The 23,805-nt window shown below is 33.7% G+C and overlaps 1 protein-coding gene across 1 annotated transcript in view; it reads left to right on the forward strand.

Moving 5' to 3' along the window:
• The first annotated feature begins 1,106 nt into the window (after positions 1–1,106).
• LOC114337902 (semaphorin-1A) overlaps positions 1,107–23,805 on the forward strand; it is a 606,142-nt gene continuing 583,443 nt past the window's right edge. The window contains exon 1 of the mRNA XM_050641275.1: positions 1,107–1,187. The gene's annotated coding sequence lies outside the window, so the exon portion shown is untranslated. The remainder of the gene's footprint in view (positions 1,188–23,805) is intronic.

The following is a 23,805-nucleotide window of genomic DNA, read 5'->3' on the forward strand; positions in this document are numbered from 1 at the left end:
GAGCAAGTGGAGGGGGAGGTGGAGATCGCGGTCGATGTCGATATCCATGTAAAACAAACACATTGTAGAGAATGGAAGAGATTAGAGCAGGTAAGTCGCGGTGGAGGTTTGGCGCGATGCCATCCAGGAGGTTTACATCGATGCTTTTGAAAATAAAATGAGTTTGTTTTACATGGATGTCTACTGCGCGGCCTACAAGGATGCCTCCTTGTGATTGGTCCGTTCGAAGCCAAGTTGTCATTTGAGCCATCTGAGTTGATACTTTTTATATAATCCCTTTTTTGTATTCAGTTTATTTTTTTAATTTCTACAGTAATTAAATTCAGCCAACTTTTGAAATATGAAGGAGGATCTGATTATTTACAGCTGACATTTCATCACTAGCATCAGTTGACTGACACAACATCGCAAAAGCAGTCTTTTTGTCATTCAAATTTCATTAAACTACTTCATTTGATAGTGGTTCGAGCTCGACTGACAGCGCAGGTGACCTCCTTGCTATGTGCTGTCGACATCGACCGCGGCTTAACTAGTAGCATCCACCGCGACCTACACCTCCACCTCGACCCACTTGTTCTGTTCTTACCCTTAGGAAGGACGTATCGATAAAGTAATTAGGGAAGCCCAACCCGATTCAAAAATGATAATGATAATAGTCCATTTCTTGTATTCTTTTAAGACGCAAAATGGAATTTTTAGGAATCCTTTTATCATTCGGTTTATTTATTTAATAATTTTTTGGTCTTGTAATTTTTTTCCTAGTTGTATCAATTCGTGTACTTCCTTTATTCCCACATTTATTAGGATTTTTTTAATTAACTTTTCAGATTTCATTCTTATTATTGATTTCACTACAAAGGACTAAATAATTTGATATTAACATAGTTTTATTCATATGAATTGTATTGAATAAAAATAGAATAAATGATACGTTCATTTGAAAACTGGAATCTCGTTGTTTTTATCAGAAATTGATTTTGCTATATTTAAAAATAATATTTGTAGACTGACTAACGTTGATAATATATAATTTGGTAGTTTACAAAAGCAACGCGCTTAGTTTGTTTATAAAATTCATAATTTAGATTAAGTAAATTGTTAAAAATATATTTCAAGCCGATAAAAAAAACTAAATTTGTGTGAAGTCAATAATTTAGGGATCATTAGTGAAATTATTTTTGTGTAAGGTAAGCAGTGCATAATATGTTAATGATTTTATCGAGTACATTTCTGTATTACAGGGTTTCACAATATAAAAACTTTTTAATATTTATAATAACTTTAACATTAGATTAAAAATTAATTTAAAATAATAGATATTGAGAACCTCAACATTGGTGTATGAATGACATAACTTCCTTTAAATATTATTTTATATGTAATTAAACCACAATAATTTATTGAAATGATAAACACATTTTACATTTGTCTTCACGTTTCGATTTCCAATGCGATGTCAAACGTCGACTTGACAGTTGACTTTTTACAGATTAGAAAATAGCAAATAAATGTAAAGTAACAAACAGTTTGAGACAGCATAACACAAAAAAGTAACTGATCTACATGAATTATGTTCCAGAAAATAAGAAAAAATGTAACCTTGTTGGCAAAGCGCAAAAACTAAAATACTATACTTACTTAAAAAATGTTAAATTTTACATTGTCCATATAAAAAGAAACATATTATATTTATACAGTGCGCTGGAATAAGTGTTACCCCCTTACCTATAAGCACATAAGCAAAACGCTCGGGCATGTCGATTTTTAAAATAATCATAGTATGTATATTATAGCATCAATGTTTCAAACTTTACGCGATACCTCTTCAGATGACCGGCATAACTTTGATTTTTTTAAATGAGAAAGTACATCATGTGCCACCACATTTAAAAGCTTTGGAAATACTGATTACAAAAATGTATATTACTTTAATCCTATTTGAGAGCGTAGGCGCAAAATTTCGGTCGAATTATTTTTAAATGCATTCATTTTTTTCGAATCCTGAGAAAACTAATAAGTACTTTTGAAAAATTTAAACGCAGAATGAAATATTGCAATATTATCGTGGGCCATAGAACTTCTATAATGTTTATTTTAATAAGTCACATGGGTGAAAAAAGAGAAAATTTAGTCTGATTTTTAATTTCAAATATATTATTTTCATTCACGAGTTGGCCGTCTTTGCAAACAGACGTGTTTTATTTAAATTCAAATGGGACATGTTTTTGTTAAAGTGGTGATTAGTGTATGGTAATTAACAACTAGAAAATCAGTAAGTAGACTTTTTGTTGAGCAGGTATTGGTATAATATCTGTAAATTTAATACCTTTATTTTTATTTTATTTTCAAGTGTTGCGATTTTGGCATCCAGAATCGCAATATGTCTAATCAATCTCACGTCACCTCTGATTTAACCTCCAAAAATGAATCTCAATCTACTTCTTTTCTACCACCTCAAAACCCATCTCCATCTAAAAACAAAAATCAACGATCTTATGCAGCTGCTACTCTCACAAAAGCTCCTCCACCCACTACTCCTTCCCGTGACCAAGCTATCATAATGCCCTCCGCTCCCAACACTGTCATTTTTGATTACATTAAGGCAATCGGCACAATTGTTACACCCAAAAATATCCATTTTGCATCAGGCGTTGCCTATGGTCGTATTTGTATATATTTATCTTCTTCTGAGCAAGTAGATAATCTATTAAAAACCACTCAAAATATTTCAATTAACTCTCAAATTATCCCTATTCGCAGACTTGTATCCCCATCAAAAAGAATTTTAGTGTCTAATGTTAGCCCTTCTATCCCACATGCTGTTATCGAAAAAGCTCTCTCTGATCTTGGATTAAAGACTATTACACCTCTCACTCATGTCAGATGTGGTACAACTGACGATGAATATGCACACATTATGAGCTTCCGAAGGGTAACTTATATAATTCCGGAACGAGAAGACTTTTCCCTTCAAACGTCGGTTCTAATTGTTCATGAAAATATCCCACAAAGAATATTTATATCAACAGATAAATTGGAATGCTTCCTTTGTAAACAGCCAAATCACACTGCCGACTCCTGCCCCAACATATCCAATCCTATTTCCTCTCAACCGATTGAAAAAACTATTGATCATATCTCTCACATTTCTCATACTGAAAGTGCCAACAATGTTCAAAATTTTACTGACGACTCTCAGAACCTTCCCGTCACGTCTATATCTACACAATCACCGGAACCCGGTGACAAAAGACCTCACTCCAACGATAGCCGTCTAGAAACTCCAACCCCTAGCTTACCAGAAAATCTTTCCGATCCAAATAATCGAGATCACTCTGAAACCAATACATCTCAAGTTATTCATCAACAACCTAAAAAGAAAACCAAAAAATCTAAGTCAAAAGAACATGGAAATCAAATAATAAGTGATATAACTCGCTCTACCATTCAAAATTTATATGCTAAAGCTGACACCTCATTCTCCCTTCAAGAGACGCAGCTAATTGCCTTTCTTGAAAATACTTTCGGTAACTCTGACCCTTTAGCGGAAGCATACAAATTTACTTCAGACATTCCCTCTCTTCTACAAGATTTAAATAAGCTATATAATGCTTCCAATGAACGTTCCTTAAAAAACCGTCTAACTCGTCTTCAGAACAAAATTAAATACAAACTAGACCCCGACTCTTACACATTCTCTGGAGATCCTACTACTGACGAATGCTACTCTACTGACTCGTCCTTACATTAACCTTCTTTTTTAATATAACGTTCACCATTCTCCAATGGAACTGCGATGGATTCTATCCTCGCATAGAAAGAATACAAAAACTTATTACAATCCACAATCCTGAATTTATCGGTTTTCAAGAGACTAATTTTAAACAAAATCACTGTGGTCGACTTAAAAATTTTGAAGGGTATCATCGCATTCGTACTAACTGTTCTAGAGCTAGTGGCGGTGCATCGATATTTGCCTCAAGCGATATATACTCCTCTCTTCTACCTCTTACCACTAATCTCGAAGCGGTAGCAATAACTGCTTGGTGTCCAACCAAACTCACTATATGTAGTTTGTATATTCCTCCAGACTATAAATTAAAAGAAGAAGAATTAGTTGATCTAATCTTTCAGCTTCCACAACCTTTCATACTTACTGGCGACTTTAATGCTCATAACACCATGTGGGGCTCCATTCGTACATTTGGAAGAGGTAAAATTGTTGAAAACGTTTTAAGTGTGTCTGGTTCTTGTCTTTTAAATACGTCCTCACACACTCACTTTAACTTATCATCCAATACCTTTTCCGCTATAGATCTTACCATATGTGACCATAAATCAGCACCCTTTCTTTCCTGGAACACTTGCGATGATCTGCACGACAGTAATCATTTTCCCATCATAATATCTTCATTCTCTAATCAGGAACATCCTATCCGCAATTACTGGAATCTAAAATTTGCTGACTGGCCAAGATACACAATTGAAACGGAAAACATCCTCTCTACTCAAACTTTCCATACAGACGCAAACATCGCTCTTAAACAAATAACTGACTGTATAATTACAACGGCTAACAAGTATGTTGGTAAAAAAACATCATCTTTCACCCGCAAAACAGTCCCTTGGTGGAATTCAGCATGCGATGAAGCTGTCCGCAAATCCAAATCCGCTCTAAACAAATTGCGCCACAATAACACCCCGGCCAATCTTATACTCCACAAAAAACTTAAAGCCAAAGCCAAATATATCATAAAACAAAGCAAAAAAACTTCCTGGCAAAATTACGTCTCAAACTTAACAATCCATACCTGCCCTGGTCAGGCCTGGAACCAAATAAAACATATACAGGGTCGCAAATCTAGTAATAAGGTTCCTAATCTTATCATAGACGACAAAGTCATCTGTGATAGCCAATCAATTTCAAACGCTTTCGCCCTTCACTTTGAAGAAAAATTTAAAAATAAAAATTCCTATTCTACATCTAATTCCTCTCTTGTCCCTCCCCTTATAAATAATTCTATTGACCCTCTTGATATCATATATGTAAATGAACCTTTTACCCTACATGAACTAAAATTAGCCTTATCCTCTTGTAGAAGCCATGCAGCTGGTCCTGATAAAATCCCATACATTTTCATAAAAAACCTCTCCGATATCTCCCTTTGCAAACTACTGGATTTTTATAACCTTGTATGGAATTCCCAACAATTCCCAACTAAATGGTGTGACTCTACCATTATTCCGATAAGGAAAAAGGATCAATCCTCCTCATTAGCAAAATCTTATCGTCCTATTTCTCTTACTAACACTTCCTGTAAACTTCTTGAGAAAATGATTAATAAAAGACTACTATGGTTTTTGGAAAAATATTATCAAATTTCAAATTTTCAATCCGGATTTCGACGTAATCGATCCACTAGGGACAACCTTGCCCTTCTACAAACCCACATAGCAACAGCACTCAACGGTCAACAAGATATGGTCGCAGCTATTTTTGACATTGATAGTGCCTATGATACAATCTCTAGAAAATCCATATTAAACAAATTACGTCATTGTAACCTTAACGGAAATATTTTTCACTTTATAGAAAAATTTCTACAATCCAGATCCTTTAAAGTATCTGTTAATGGTAAGTCCTCTAGAATATGTTCTCAGCGACACGGAGTACCTCAAGGTTCTGTTATTAGCCCTACCCTTTTTATTCTTGCTATAAATGACATATGCAATAACTTCCCCAAGCCTGTTCAATACGTTCAATACGCCGATGATCTTATTATATATTGCCATGGCAAAAACGTTAAGACCTCCTGTCAACTGTTACAGCTTTCAGTTGACCTCCTTCAAAACAAAATTCAAGACCTAGGATTATGCTTATCTCCAAACAAATCTAAAATTATTAAATTCAGTAGAAAAGCCACCTCTTCTACCCCACTAATCTCAATCAACAACAACCCCGTACCTGTAGTGGATAATTGTAGAATTCTGGGAATGATTTTTGATTCTCGACTAAACTGGAAACATCACATAAATACTACTAAAGGCTACTGCCTTCAGCAACTGAATCTAATAAAAACTCTTTCACACTTTTGTTGGGGTGCTCATGAGAATGTACTTCTTACAGTATACAGATCTCTGATACGTTCCAAAATAGATTACGGCTGCTTTATCTACATGTCTGCCTCCAAAAATGACCTAAAGCTATTAGATTCTGTTCATAATACTGCTCTTCGTCTATGCCTCGGAGCTTTTCGCTCTAGCCCGCAGGATAGTCTTTACTGCGAAAGTAACGAGCCCCCTCTCTCCCTTCGAAGACAACATCTACTTCTATCATATGCTTCCACTACGTCAAGTAATCCTACTAACCCTATTTACCATCTTACCACCTCTATACCCGACTACTCCATTAGCAACCCCTCTCAAAGAGTCATAGAGCCTTTTCCAATATCACTAGGCCGTCTATTAAAGAACACAGACCTATCTCTCACCCTGCCCATCCCTTCTCCAGTCACTCCTCCCTGGACCAAACACCTCCCTTTATTTAACACATCCCTTACCATTTACAACAAACATGACACACCCCCTGCTCTTATAAAGAAAGCATTCCTAGAAATACTAGACAGAACATCTTTTGATTTAATACTTTATACTGATGCTTCCAAAAATTCTTGTGGTGTAGGATGCGCAGTTACTACTTTGAAAGATCTTATAAGTTCCTCTCGGTTGCCTTCATCATGCAGTATTCACACGGGAGAGCTGTATAGCATTCTCCAAGCCTTTAAATCCATCTCCACATCATTCAAAAATGTAGCAATTTGTACCGATTCGCTTTCCTCCATATTCTCATTAAAATCAATGTTTACTGATCATCCACTAGTTCAGAATATACACGATATATACCAATCTCTTCATGCTCAAGAAACAAGGGTCTCACTTATCTGGCTCCCATCGCATATTGGCCTTGACGGTAACGAAACTGCTGATCACCATGCTAAAGAGGCGGTTACTTCATCTATTAGCCAAATAACCCAAACAACAATCCAAATAAGTAAAGACCTTAAATCCAAGTTCAAAAAGTCAATCCTACAATCTTGGCAAACTCGTTGGGATAACTGTGACACAGCCTTACACAGAATTCAACCTACACTTATTACTCGGCCAAGTCTTAACCACCTCACCCGCAACGAATCAAGGGTAATAAGAAGACTTAGAATCGGTCACACAAGACTGACACATGGACACTTAATGTCCACCAATAATGAACGTCCAACATGTCAAAAGTGCAATACAACCCTTACAGTAAGCCATATTTTAACAGACTGCCAAATGTACACCAGATATGCCAGAAAACACAACATGAAAACGTCGCTTCAAGATATCCTAAACGATACAACTGAATTCTCCAAAGTGCTACAATTCCTGAAAGACATTAATCTCTTTAATAAAATTTAATAAATAATATCAAAGTGCAACACAACCCTTTCAGTAAACCATATTTGAACCGCCTGCCAAATGTATGAACAACAGAAACCACAACATGAAGACGTCGTTTGAAGACATCATAAAGGGTATAATACTCGTGAAAGACATTAATCTATTTAATAAAATAAAGTTTAATAGCTAAGTAATATCTAATTCTTATTTTTTTGTACTATTAAGAATTTTTGTTATCTTGTAATGTGTAATAATTGTTTAAATTAACTGTACCATGCCAATGGCCTTAGCTGTCGAGGCATTTAAGCTAAATAAAAAAAAAAAAAAAATATATTATTCAAAAGAAATTTTTTGTTTAGTCTAAGGGACTTTCAGCCCTCCGTAATAATGCAATCTTTCATTCGGTGTTTAAATTTTCAAAATATACTTATTAGTTTTCTCAGAATTCGAAAAAAATTAATGCGTTTAAAAATAATTCGACCGACATTTTACGCCTACGCTCTCAAATGGAAGGTATTATACATTTTTATAATCAGCATTTCAAAATCTTTTAAATGATGTATCACATGATGTACTTTCCTATTTAAAAAAATCAAAGTTATGGCTGTCACCTGAAGAGGGAACGCGTAAAATTAGAAACATTGATGCTATAATATACTATGATTATTTTAAAAACCGACCTGTCCAAGCGTTTTGCTTATGTGCTAAAAATAAATAAGTTAATAAAGGGGGTAACACTTATTTCAGCGCACTGTATATAGTGATAACGCAGGCCTTTTAGGCTCATAGACTGACAATTGCTCTTCATTCTTTACGGTCGTTATTCTGTTGTTTCCAATTTCTAACACCTTTCTCTTTAAGGTCGTTTTCTGCTTCATCTAACTATCTCTTTCTTGGTAATCAACGTACTCTTGTTTTGTTACCCATCTCTGTATTTATTGATATTTTTGGTTTCCTTTCTTCTTTAATTCCTTTTAAATGTCCAAACCATCTCAATTTTGATGCTTTTATTACTTTTGATATCGCAGGCTCTTTAAAAGACTCATGATCTCGGCAGTCAGTGGCGAAACAAATTCCGTCGGGGCCCTCCCGCAGAATTGGAAATGGGGCCCCATTAAAAAGTTACTAAACACCACTTGTGTGTTATAGTCTAGTAAATGAATGTGAAATACGGAGATATCGGGTAATTTTCAGTGTCACCCCCGAAATGGTCAAGTCAATACTTTTTAAGTTATTTGCGACTGAAAATGTTTATTCAACAAGAAAACCACGTTTTCAGGCGGTTTTTCGCAAATAACTCAAAAAGTAAGTATTTGATCGAAAAAATATTCTTAGCAAAAATGTAGCTTATAAAAAATTGATGTCTATCGACCCAGTAAAAGCAAAGTTGTAGCTTATGAATAGAGATGCATCAAGTCAAACTAGTTTGATTTTATTCAGCAAACTTGACTTGACTTGAAAACCAAACTTTTTTTGTAAAAAAGTTTGACTTGACTTGATTTCGATATCTTTAGGTTTGACTTGAAATCAAACTTCTTCAAACAGTTTGAAGTTTGAATATCATATATTGGGCAACGTGTTTGTTTCCAATTCTCCCTGCTACTCTGCCAATGGCGGATCTAGAAATTTGCCTGGGGGGGGGGAGGGGTAAAAATAAGACAATTGATGGTCAAACCGGTTTCTTCTTCTTCTTTTTTTTTCTCAAACTAATTTGGTGTAGTGTAATTTGGTGTTTATTTAAACAAATTTGCATTTTTTTATCGTAACATATCAATGGAAAAAACAATGTTTTAATTTAGAAGGAACTCAAAAATGTGAATATTAGGCATTATAACAAGTTTTTTTATTTAAAACAAGCTTTTGATCAAATTTTAGTGTAGAAAACGTTAAAATACTGTTTTTACATGTTCCTCAATTCCCAAAATATAAGCTCTTCGATTTGGCTGAAAATTTGCCCACACATAGCCAAAGCACAGGACTTTAAGTGTTTCGAAGATTTTATGTAGTTTTACCATACAAGAAAAGTTACATGCAATAATATCAGAGTCAAAATTATATATAGTCCAGTCGGGTTAGCATTTTTGATCTTGCATGCCGAGCTACCCAAGCAAGATTCTATTTTTTTAATCTTTAGGGGGTCTATAGTTGTGTAAATTTAAAATCGCGAATGAATTCCGCCGTTACGTTAGCCGCCATCTTGATTTTAAAGGAGAACCGTTTTTGCTCAATATCTCCGCCATTTTGGTGTTTATTTAAACAAATTTGCATTTTCGACAAAAAGAGTAAGGACTAAAATTGTTGAAAATATGATTTCCTATAATTTCTTTTATTATAATTTTTTTCTGCCGTCAAAAATTGGATCAAAAACTTGTTTTTAATTAAAATAACTTGTTATAATGCGTTATAATGAACTTTTGAGTCCCTACTATTAAAACATTATTTTTTCTATTGATATTTTACAATAAAAAATGCAAATTTGTTTAAATAAATACTAAATCACTGTAAAATCGCTTAATATGGTATTTTGAGAGAAAAAAAGAAGAATTAAGCAGAAGCTATACACTAAGTTTCAGACAAATCTGAGATCCAACAGTTTTGTTTGAGTGATTTGACCTGGAATGTACCAGGTTTATAATCTAATATATTATATTTAATAAAAAAGTTCACTTAAAAAAACTAACCGCAGTAACCAGATTAGTACATTCAAGATATAAAGAACTTAGGAATTACTAAACGGGGAGTCTTACAACTTGTAATATGAAGAAATGAATCTACACGGATAGTTTGACTTTCGACCAGGAATAATTTGTTACTCCGAGTTCTCGTTAAGGGGAAGGGTGCAAAATGTCGCCTGTCAAAATTTTCAATTTGTCTTAAATGTAGATATTCATTTGTTTCGAATCCTGTATTTTTGAAAAATTTATGAAAGATTACGTTATTACCGAGGGCCGAAAGAAGTCCCCCCCCCCCCGTAGATATCCGCCTGCTCCGTTAGTTTATAGTTCATATTTAAATATACGTCAATGTTTGGCTTGTTTATTACGTTCGTTTTGAAGTGTGTTTTTTGTGAGATAATATCTGAACCTGGATATTTTTCGGCTCAGAATAAGTACCAGAACAAATTGAGTCTGATTTTGAAGGTATTCCCACTAAAAAAATTAAGAGAAAGAATCTGTAGTCGAAGCAGTATTAATAGTTAAGAAAAATAAATATACTGATTTATTTGATGTTGCGGCAGGTGATTTCAAAACAATGAAAATTGCAAAGTGCATAATATGTAAAAATAAAGAACAGCGTTATCAAATGACAGATATTGAACTAATTCTTTAAAACGAAATTGAAAAGTCGCAAAAAATGCATTAAACCTACTCTATTAAAAATATTATATTTTGTTGTTCCTTCATAAATTTTTGTTAAAGTAGACTAAATTACACTTGTTATGATAAAAAAAACCATTCAAGGAATTCTTTGTTTTAATCTAGTAATAACACTGAAATAAACATATAAAACAGTGATATCGATAAAACGAAACTTGCAAGCAATTCTAAGCACACAGCAATCATTTTTAAGAAATTTATTACCCTGTTTTGACTATAATCGCTTCCTATATCAAGTTACTTTTATATGGAACTCATTATATTATTAAATTTCTTATCTTAATTGGCAACTAACATGTCTATCTCAACAAAAAAGTATATCTCTACGAAATAATTATTTTTCAAACTTTTTCAAACTAGTTTGACAAACAGTTTGAATTTTCAAACCTGTACGATTGACCAGTTTGACTTGACTTGAATTATTGTCAGAAGGATTGACTTGAGTTTGACTTGAAATTAAGTCAAACTCAAGTCAAGTTCAAACATTCAAGTCAAACTTGTCCAACTCTACTTATGAAAAATTCTTCTTATTCGTCAAATTCCAAATCGAATATTGCTATAACTTAAAATATCCAAAAAAAATGAAGCACTTTTCGAGAAAAACTCATTGAAACTTTTAAAGTGCTTGTGATTAAAAAAAAAATGCTTTATTTTTATTTTTTATAAAAGTGTCCAGAATCAAAACTAAGTGAGTTACGCTTAAAATAAAGTTAATCCTTTGTTTTGGTAAAAAAAATCGTGCAAATCTCCCCCTAGTTTGCACCCCAAATAAAACTAATCATTACTGCTTTACAAATTACTAAACTTTTTTTAGATAATTTGTAAGTTTCATTGGTTCAAAGTGCTTATTTGTGAAAAGGTTCCAGTTGAAACGGTTGGAACGAGTCACTAATCATGCAAAAATCGAGTGTATGCAAATTTTGAACAGCCATATCTTAACCAATTTTTGTCTTAAAGAAAAACAAAATAAAACCATAATATTTATAAAAGCAAAACCTGCATTTATTTACTCTTTGAGATCTTTTGTATCACTAATACTTTTTAAGTTATTTTGAAAAAAGGGTAGGTTCCAAAATAAAAAAACTTTTTTCTACTATAAAACGAAATTGTTTTCAAACATAAGAACTTTAAACTGGTGAAACTTACAGATAATAAAAACAATACATATATAAAGTAAATGGTAAAGCGTTAACGATTCATTTTATTTGAGGTACTAAATAGAGGGAGATTTTCACGATTTTTTACCAAAAAAGGGGACAACTTTATTTTGAGCGTAACTCGCTTAGTTTTTATCCTAGAAACTTTTATAAAAAATAAAAAAAAGCTTTTTAAACATTAAAAAAATTTTTAAATAAACAATTCAAAAATTAACCAATGGAATTTTTATGATCTGTGCAATGATGTACCCCAAATTAAAAAAAAATCAATTTACGTTAATTAGAAACGAAGATATTGTGACTTTTATAAAGTTGAAGTGATGAATTCAGTATTTGAAATATGTATGTAGTAAAATCTAGAGAGAATAAAGGGCTAGTTCGGGTTTTAAGGGTTGTAGTACATTTTATTCTTTTAATCCGTGTAAAAATGCCAACATTTCGAATAAACACAATAACTTCTTACATGTTGATGCATCAGTTAGTGATGCGTAGTTATTTTAAATGTTTATAAACTTAAAATCACAGTACTTATGTAAACCTATTCCATAATATTTAACATAAACTTTTTAATTGTTAAATAATTTAATTTGATAAAATAACCTTTTGTCTTCAAGTTGGTGCTTTCAGAATTCATGTAGACTCAATAACTGTTAACTGAGATTTCTTGAAATTTTTATAGCCATATATAAAAAACATTGTCTCTATTCTCACGCAAAATTAAAGTATTTTGTGTATTTTTAGCAAATTTACTAAACAATTTTGTAAAATATCAACTTTTGAAACTATTTTTGCAATAATTATACGGGGCCCCCGACATTCAGGGGCACCAACGTGGCATGTCGACATAAAATTCCATTTAAAAAAATTGAACAATTATTTCACTATTAGCACAGTGTATATTGTTTGGTTATCGACATTTTCGTGTAATGGATTCTTTATCTATCTATAAATTATATTTATCTATTTGATATTCCCTGCTGCTCCCCGTTATTCCGTAACAACAGAGCTTTTTTTGTTTTCAAGCTACCTTTCATTGTCCACTCACCGTTGGCTGTGTGTGAGACATTGTATAATGTATAATGCCAAGTTGCAATTTTTGTAATCGCTTTTTAATATTTGTAACAGTGTGTATTGTTTGTGTATATTTTCGTATAATCTGTTCTTTATCTATAAATTGTATTTAGGTATATCTACTTGTCGTCCGCTCGCCGTTATACCATAAGAACAGAGCTTCTGTGTGTAAGCTCATTTCCAATGTCCATTCATCCTTGGTTTGAAAAACTGAATATGTTTTCAAACAATGAGTCTCAACAATTCAAATCTATTTTTCGTAGAGATTACTAGGTTTATTATTATTATCTATATTTGGATGTTATATGCAGAACTTATTACAGAGTTCCTAAGGTTGTATTATGTAATTTGCAATTTATTTAAATTTTGCAATAGATTGTTTTGTTTTATTTTATAATAGGTTTGTTCTAGCAAACAGTCAAGAAACCGTCAGAAAACAGTTGGTCAGTGAGGGAACATAATACAGTCACCAGTGCTATCCCCTCTACTCGCGCTGGTCCGCTATTCGCTGATGGTTTCAAACCGTTTGAACGTGATGCTAGAACAAACCTATAATTATCTTTTATTTTGTGATAATATTGACGATTTATGTAATTTCAGTAAACTGTATTTGCTATTGTTTTTTTTTCCGACTCTTTGTAAGCTTTGTCCATAAAATTGTAAAATTTTCTGTGACAACAAAGCATATTCCCATTCTATTCCATACAAGCGTTTTTGCTTCTTTTGTTAAACATTTTTTAGCACCATTCCATATCAGTCGTGGAAAAGGGTCCCGCGACAAACTTTGATATGGGGCCCCTGTGGGGTCCTAGCTACACCACTGGTAAAATTGTGTCATTTTGCATATACTTTACCTGTCCTCACCTTTAGTATTTAAAATCAAATAGCGATCTTACATTGTTTATATAGTGAGGAGCAAACTTATGGAATAAATTAACTTTTTCAAGAATGGGCAATTTTGAAGATAAATCCCGAAACAGGTCTAGTTTTATTTTTAAATTATAATTTTTTGGCATATATATCATACTAGTGACGTCATCCATGTGGGCGTGATGACATAATCGATGATTTTTTTAAATCGGAATAGGGGTCGTATGATAGCTCATTTAAAAGGTTGTTCAATTCTCTATTCGATAATATAAACAATAACATCATTATTTATACAGGGTGGCCAACAAAATTTTTTGAGTTAATTGAAGCAAAAAGAACAATGTATACAGGGTGTTTCATTAATAATTGTCCATATAGTAACTCGTGAAACCTTAGCACAAAATACGAAGATTTAACCTAAAACACTTTAATAAAATGTGGTTCCTTACTGAGTTACAGGGTGTTTTACCTAAAAATTTAATAATAATTTTTGCTCGCAATTTTAAAACTACTCGACGTATCCTTTTCATACTTGGCAGTAAGTATAGGTACTGTAGAAACTACTAAATTATGTTAGACAAACGTTTATGGGTATTACCAGACGCGTACGACGGGGGAAAGTGAATGGTTAACCCTTTCCAAATTCTACGCCACTGGCGAAATTGCTATTTTAGTTCAATTTTTGGATTGCTCAATACTTTCTATGAAAATAATATATTCTTCATTCGTAACGATAAAGTCATTAGTTTTCGAGATATTTGAAGTTAAAAATGAAACGACACGGTTATTTTGATCAGTGTATTGTGTCGCTTCATTTTTAATTTCAAATATCTCGAAAACTAATCATTTTATCGTTACAAATGAAGAGTATATTGTTTACATAAAAAGTATTGCAAAATCAAAAAATAACACTAAAATAGCAATTTCGTCAGTTGCGTAGAATTTGGGAAGGGTCAACCAGCCACTATCCCCTGTCGTACGCCTCTGGTAGTAGCTAGAAACGTTTGTTTACCATAATTTAGTAAGGTGTCTAGTAGTCGCACTTTCTGCCAAGTATGAAAAGGATACGTCAAATAGTTTTAAAATGCTAAGCAAAAATTGTTTTGAAATTTTTAGATAAAACACCCTGTAACTCAGTAAGGAACCACATTTTATTTAAGTGTTTTAGGTTAAATCTTCGTATTTTGTGCTAAGGTTTCTCCAGTTACTATATGGACAATTATTAATGAAACACCCTGTATAATTTATTTAACTAAAAATACATTTTACCGCTAGCAGAAAATAGACAAAAATGTTTATTTCACAAATAAGCATTGATTTTCGCTTAAATTAAATGTCAAACTGCCTTCCACCTGCCTCTTGGCAGTTTAAACATTTAATGTAAGTGAAAAGCAATGTTTGTCTGCCAAATAAACATTTTTTCTTTATTTTCTGACAGCAGTAAGATGTATTTTGAGTTAAATAAATTTAGATGGGCGAATGGACCCTAAGGTCCGCAGTCATACAAACCCAAGAAAAAAAAAGAGTTAAATAAATTACATACAGTCTTCTATTTTCCTCAATTAATTTAATTCAAAAATTACTTTTTTGGCCATCCTGTACAAATAATGATGGTAATGTTTATATTACTGAATATAGAATTGAACAGCCTTTCAAATGAGCTACCACACGACCCCTATTCCCATTTAAAAAAAATCATCGATTACATTATCACATTAAAAATCTCATTATCAAGAAATTAAAATTTAAAATCAACCTATCTCGGGATGTGCCCATCTCTATATATTGTTTATTTATATACAATCAATTAAGTACAATCTGAGGTCTAATCGGTTGCATATTTTGTTTATTACATATTGTTATCACCCAATTTATCAAAAGCAATTGTTAGAGACCTGCATGAAAGAGTGTCATGAAAAAGGCTTTTTTTGCTAATTTCTCTTATCTGTTCTGCTTGATTTTAATTACTGCCTTCCTTATAATAGATAATCTACTTTATAATACTTTATGAAATCTAGAATAAAAGCCTACGGCTATATTAATTTTGTATAAGTGGGTTTTAATCTTTATAAGTTATTATCATTGGTCGACCACAAAAACATACAAATTAAAAACCTGTAAATTTATTTGTTTTAGACCAGATTTACTTATACAACTAAAAAAGGATTCCCAAACGTATTGTTCCCAAGATAGCTAACCAAAAAAATTCTTTCACACCTCTTTTTAACTGTAAATCCTTCCCTAGCCTACATTTTACCATAATTACAAGGCGACTAATTAGCTAACAAGCCCACCATTTTTACTAATTTATATCCATCATTTGCGTTGGTAGCGACAAAAAAACGACAGATTTGTCACTAAATTAGTTGAGTATAAGCCAATGCATTCTAATTACATCAGCACCTTCTAGTCGTATTTAGTAGTTGTTTAACAATAGTGTGTCATAAAATATAACCGGCGTATGAAAACATAAGCCCACTCGCTCCCTTGGTCTATACAGGGTGATTCATTAAGAATCTCCAATCTCTGAGATGTGATTTGACAATTTTGACAAACAATGCGAGGAAATTCTGGAAATAAAAAACTCACACAAGATTGAAAATGTTACAAAACCCTGCAAATGAGATCAAAGCAGATCTTCACAGAACAAGAGCACAGACAAGGCGGCTACTCAGAACTAAAAAGAGGAGCTGCATAGAATACGAGAAATGGACATAAGTGGCGAGAGGAATCAAGTATGAAAATTCTTTAGGGAAGTGAAGACATTCAGACAAGGTGGAACTATTGAGGTAAGGTAAGCTATGAGAAATGAGGTAGGTGAACTAATAATGATAGAAACAGAAATCGTCTAACGGTGGAAGGAATACTTTGGGACTTTATTAATATTGAAAGTGAGAAGGAGAAAGCAGATATTACATTCCATTCTGCAGATGTGGAGAAACCAAGACCAACACTTTAATAATTAAAAAATCCGATAGCATCTCTTAAAGATCACAAAGGATCGAGGATCAATACTACTATTGTTGGCCTTTGCTAATGATCTAGATGCAGTCGCATCTGATACTGAAAAACGTTGTAGATACTCCTTGATACATGGCAAACAGTGACCTCCACAAGGACGTAGGAATGAAATCTGTGGATATAATCATCAAGGAAGATGGCAGGAAGTCACGAGCAACGACCTCATAGGCACGATGTGACAATTAAGGGGAAAAAAGAAGAAGTTGTCAACACATATGGGATTAACAAAGGCTCCGTTGCTCAGCATCGGTTAGATATGTGGGAGTGGTTCTTTATATTTTCTTATTAGCTGGGAAATAGATGATAAAGACATAAATATAGAAGATAATAGATAGAAAGATACAAAGAATAAAAAAGAGAAAATAGCTACTAGAGCTAAACTAGGACTTATTGAAAAAAAAAATAATGAAGCAATGTAAAGCCGAATGGGCGCCACTTTGTTTTTTAGTTTTGAAAGGAACACAAAGAAAAACTCTTTAGACAAACAAATTAAATGAAAATTAATTAAATATAAATAATTATCTCTAGATAAATATAAATTTATATAAAGATATAAAGATAAATATTACCTACCTTATTCTTTCTTACTTAGTTGACCAAGGAGAAGGGAGTTAGATAATGAATAATTTATATATTAACTATTTTATTTATGCGATATTTTCTATTCATAATACATCAAAGCATGCCGCAATATTCCCTTAATCCAGTAAAATCATATTTAATATGAATAGCCTATGCATTTAGAAAAAATCCACAAATATGCTGCATGTATATGCACATGCATTTTGCATATTTTATTATCCAGGCTCTATTATATTTTAGAAAAACTTTTTTAATTATAGGAAACTTTTTTTGCCTTCTAGAAATTTAACAAGTTCTAGTTGTATTTTGGATGTTTTGATTATTTCATTTTCAGACGATAGAGACTGCATGATGAGATTGGTTTCTTGTGTCTTGTTTCGATGAATACTCTATTTCATTGAAATCGAAAAAGCCATCTGGGGTGGTATCACTTGAATCTCACGTATCTAGTTCTTCGCAATAATCAAAATAAGTTAGTTTTTCAGCAGCATTCATTACTATCTTTTTCAAAACGTCCATCGAAAATTCTGCATTTTTTAAGACATTATACCAACGCAATTTAAATTTAGGATGAACAATTGCGGATATAATGGCCTCTTCCGATGACAAATTAAGTATTTCAGAGAATCTTTTCTCCAAGCTCTGCATATTTTTTTAGGAAAAATTCACCGCCAGAACTCAGTGTTTAAAGCTTTAACTTCTCCCATTTATTCCTCAAAGATATCAGACTTGGCAGTACCCATAATAAACACAATCTTCTCCTTGCAGAACATCGAAGGTTGTAGCGAGAGGTTTCAAGACCTTACAGTACTCCTCTGAGTACAGCAACTCGGTTTCTTTAAAGTTTCTTATATCAAGCCTTTGAAAAAGAGACGGTAACTTTTCTTTTTCACTTAAAATTTGTGAAACCGAGCCATAATAGGAGTTCCATCTTGTTACAACTGGATAACTTTTGATGAATGGGCTCATACTGAAAACGGCGTTTTTGCGTGTTGCTATTAATTTGCTCTCCCACATGCAGCGACAAGTTTAGATTTGCAAAAAGTACTCGGAAAATGTACTCGTATAATAAACGCGGGTACCGGGTATTTTACCCATATGCTATGGGTACGAGTACCGAGTACTTTATTGAAAATGTACTCGGGTACCAGGTACTGAGTACCCAAAATGTACTCAGAGTACAAAATTCGAGTACTTGTACCCGGGTATTGCCCAGCTCTGGCCAGAACCCGACTTATACTTTAGTGCCATAGGAGACAAAGTTAGCATCATCATCAATAGTACTAAATCAGGTGAGGCTCCACCGTCTCTAGTGTGTTTCGTGATTGGTTCTTGTTCATTTTGCAACTTTGGCGCAATCTCTCTCAGTACTTCCATTTCTCACAGACAGAGATAATAAGGATCGAATCGGGATATAGTTTTCGTTCGTTCCTGGCAAGTCTCCCGTTCACATTACCCTACCTATTTTTCTGAAGAATATTGCTGGTATTTCTTTATATTTCCTATAAATTTCAAAATTCTCCATATATTTAAATGATCATCTTAAAATAAGTAGTGACTTTCAAATAAGTTCCAGCTGCATTAATCTTCAAGAATAGCGGGACCATTATCAACTACTTAGTAAAATTAATATCATCCGATTTAGACAGAGCTGAGTATTTAAGCCCTTTCTACTTCTAGATTCTAGGCAACGTCACTGAACTACGCTGGTCATCGTGTCATCCTACACACGCAGCGCAGCGCAGCGATCGAAAACGGTAAATGCAAGTGTGGAACCTGTTAAACGCTCAATTCAATTTATCTATCAAACAACTTTTTAAATTTTCAATTGAGAAAAAACGTATCCTACGAGATATGTGTATGAATAAATGTATAAAACGTTGGCCAGAGAGGAAGTTGCCTACGCATTATTGCAAAGTAAAGCAAAAAAAATTAAGCAGCAGTGAAGTACCTAAATAATGGGAATGTTGACGCTATCGTTAGGATGACAAAGTGCTGATTTATGTTTTAATATAGTACAGGATTTGTTTTTGGGGTTCATGTATTTGTTAGGAAGAACAGATAAGAGTGGATTTAAAAACACTAAGGCCTCGTTTACATGCTTCAATTATTCACACGTTAGCGCACTTAAAACGCTACGTTTTTTTTTATCGAGTTTGTTGCATTGTATACTCCGAACTTCTTCGTCGAGTACCGTGCCCAAATTTTATCGTGGGTTGCTTCCATGACAATTTTTTTCGAGAAAGTCGTCTATTATGAACCAGTCGTATTGCAGCCACTTGGCTTATTGTACAACTTTTATTCCTATATGAATATATTCATTTATTCTATATTTTCATATATTCATGTATATGAATATATGGGTTTCATATTATATTCTATATGAAACCCATTACAGAATTCTGGAACTCTGTACTAGCTTGTACAGGTTTAGTGGGTGGGTGCTATATATATCTTGAGTCACTTCCTTGTCTCCAAGAACTGTTGCCGTCTGTGATCCAAAGCCTCTCAGTCATACAAGATATGATTTGCAAGATATGGTTTACTGTTTCAGGTTCTCTGCTACAGAGTCTGCAGCTTAAGTCTCCATTAAACAGTCCCTTTTTAGGCAGGTGCCCCTTAATTGGCGCATTCCCAGTAGGGAAATCTGTTATGACTCTGAGCTGATTCATGCTTGTTTTCAGCAGTAATTAAGCCCTACTAGCACATGTCCGTCCAATATACATCTTGCCATGTGTATACCCTCCCAGTGTGAGTTATGGTATCTTCGGATCCAGGCTTCTTTCCGTTCGCGGACGGTGCTTTTTGCCACTACCACGGTAAGCTCTGGGCCTAAGTATTTTGTAGCTGATGTTCTCCTGGCAAATGTATTAGCTCTTGCGTTGCCGTATATGCCCCGCTGACCTATACCAGTGTAACGTTGCGCCAATCTGTCGAGTTCGTGTCGACATTCCCATAATAGCCTAGAGCTTAGGGCTTATAATAGCCCCAATGGCCGCTTGGCTATCTGCGCTTCAGTTCGAAACCCTCAAGTTGTTTTGTTCTTGCACGCTGCAAGATTGCCAACACATGCAGCGATCGAAAACGGTAAAAATGCAAGTGTGGAACTTGTTAAACGCTCAATTTAATTTATCTATCAAACAACTTTTTAAATTTGCAATTGAGAAAAAACGTATCCTACGAGATATTATGTATGAATAAATGGATAAAACGTTCACCAGAGAGGAAGTTACCTACGCATTATTGCAAAGTAAAGCAAAAAAATTAAGCGGCAGTGAAGTACCTAAATAATGGGAATTTTGACGCTATTATTAGAATGACAAATTGTTGATTTATATTTTAATATAGTACAGGGTTTGTTTTTGGGGTTCGTATAAAAAGTATCTGTTATGCAGAACATATAGTGGGTTTAAAATACACTAAAGCCTCGTTTACATCAGTACTTTTAAAACGCTATCATATTTTATCGACTGTGTTGCATTTCAAACTCTGAATATTTTTCTTTTTCGTCAGCTTTTCCCTTTTCAGCGGTCTCTGTTCCCTACTCTTCTTCGCCACTCATTTCTGTCCAACGTGTCTTCTTCACCTAAATCTTTCTCTCTCAAGTTGCTTACCACACAGTCTTTCCATCCTCTCCTCGGTTTTTCTTTAACTCTTCTTCCATCAACTTCTAACAGCTCTAACCTTTGTCCCACATAGTTTTTCTGTCTACGCCTAACATGGCACAACCATTGCAGTTTTTATTCTTGAATCTTTTTTGAGATTGCTCCTGATCCTGTCCCTTCTTGTCTTACCGAGCATCCACCGTAAAATTTTCATTTCAACTACCTCCATCTTCTTTTCCTGAATCTTCTTTATATGTCACACTTTACTGCCGGACATCAACGCAAGTCCCACCACACTCTTGTATATCTTTCCTTTTAGCCCTTTCCCGATTTTTCGATCACAAAGTATCCCTCTCATTCTCTTCTGTATACTGTAGGCAATGTCTCGAGTTAGTGTTCCATTTTCCATTATTTGGGCTCCAAGTTATTCTCCTACTCGTCCTAATTTTTCTCCAAGCAGTTCTAAGTTCTCAACCAGTCCTGCTCCTCCCAACCGCATATACTCCGATTTCGACCTACTAACTCCTTCGTCTTCAATCCTCCAACTTTTCCCAGACATTTTTTTGCTCTCCTCTAGTAACACGATATCATCAGCAAAGAGCATTGACAAATGAGCCTCTTCCCTTACCTTCTATCTTCAGTACATCCATAACAAGATTAAACAGGTAAGACTCAGTTTTCTTCTTGCCGTATTTCTTGATCAACTGTGTTAAAGCAAATAAGCCGTCTGTAATACTTCCTCGATAGCCCGCTAAATGTTTTCCAGCGGGCGAACTTTCGACACCAACTTTTGTTTGTACCTGAGGTAATCGAAGGGTCAAATTTTATTAAGGGAAATTTCGACACCGCGCCGTAAAACAGGTAGGTACAGGTATCTAATGTAATTAGTTGGGGTTTCCCAATATTTATTGTCACTTGTGTACTTGTGACTTATTTTACATGAAAATCATTCAGTTGTAATTTATTTCTTGTTTGACACTGCACGTATTCGGATATTTTAAAAATGAGTTTAATAAAAAGTTCTCGTGGTCGAGATTTATTAGTGGTGGAGCATCATTCGTTCTCGAAACAGAAAGTGTTAAAAAGTGGCGAGATATTTTGGCGTTGCATCCAAAGAATCCATAAGTGTTCCGCAAAAGTGTTTACAATAGGCAGTGATGACCTCACCATCACAAGAAGTGATTTAATACATAATCATGAAGCCCATCCAAAAAAGCTTGAAGTAAAGATGGTAACCAATGCATGTAAAAGAAAAGCCGACGAGGACATAGCCGAAATGCCTGCCAAAATTACAGGAACTGCTGTTGCTGAGTGTGATGCCAATTTTCTGATGGTTCCTGACATAGCTAGCATAAGAAAGAACATTTACAACTGTCGTCGTAAGCTGTTACCAGGTCCGTTACCAAGGAGCATATCAGAAGTCCATAATGCGGTTAGGAATTATTTTACTAAAACCTGTCGCAATGAAAGTTTTTTGTTTTTAAATCATCCTGAATATAATATAATTGTATTTTCATGCGAAACAAATATTCGTTTGTTGTGTAACTTAAAAACTTTGTATATGGATGGTACATTTTCATACAGTACCAAATTTTTTCTCCAATTATTCACTATACATGGCTTGAAAAATGGAAATTATGTTCGTTTAGCATACTGTTTGTTAAAGGACAAATTATCAATGACATACAAAAATTTATTTTATTTATTAAAGTCCAAGATTTTTGAAACATTTCAATTATCATTAGAGCCAACTGAAATATTTGTGGACTTTGAAAAAGCAATTCATTGCGCTTTATTGTATATGTGGCCGAATGTAAAAATTAGCGGATGCCGTTTTCACTTACATCAAAACTGGTTTAAAAAGTTCAATCTTTGGGTTTGGTACAAGAATATAAGGATATAAGTTCGGAAATTGGAAAATGGTTAAGGCATACGTTTGGTTTAACTTATTTAAATACAGTGGAAGTTGAAGAATGCTTTGTTTATGATTTCATGTCATATAAACCTAAAAACGCAACATTTGTAACACAAATATATATATATATATATATATATATATATATATATATATATATATATATATATAAATATATATAAAACTTTATAAATCTTTTGATCACTGAGTGTGTTTCAAAGATCTACATCTTATGTTTTTAAACATATATTTTACTTACTAAGTAATTAGGGAATTAAAACTTGAGACTGTCATTATCGGATTTGCCGTAGATTTACGCACCTTCTATGTCTAGGTTTCGAATGTTGTTTTTTGATTGGAATGTGTCTAAAGATATTCAACCTCCCATCTTTACCGATGAGCCCAGAGAGGTTGAAGAGGGCGATACACATTTCGAAGAACTGGTGTTTGGATCTTTGATTCTATTCGAAAAATTTTTCCCAGCCCGAAATGGTGGATGTGTGAATTGTTCGTAAGGGGATTTTTCCACATTCTCTGTTTCATCTGTTTGATTTCGTACGAGTGGTCGTTAAACCATTAGCCTTGGATCTTTTGATCACTGAGTGTGTTTCAAAGATCTACATCTTATGTTTTTATATATATATATATATATATATATATATATATACGCTGATTGCTTACTGGAAAATTACATAATCGATAGCGCTCTATTTCCACCACAGATATGGTCTAATCAGAATCCATCTATTGCGAGGACCACAAATGCCTGT

Source organism: Diabrotica virgifera, chromosome 10, assembly GCF_917563875.1.
Source record: "Diabrotica virgifera virgifera chromosome 10, PGI_DIABVI_V3a".
NCBI lineage: Eukaryota > Metazoa > Arthropoda > Insecta > Coleoptera > Chrysomelidae > Diabrotica > Diabrotica virgifera.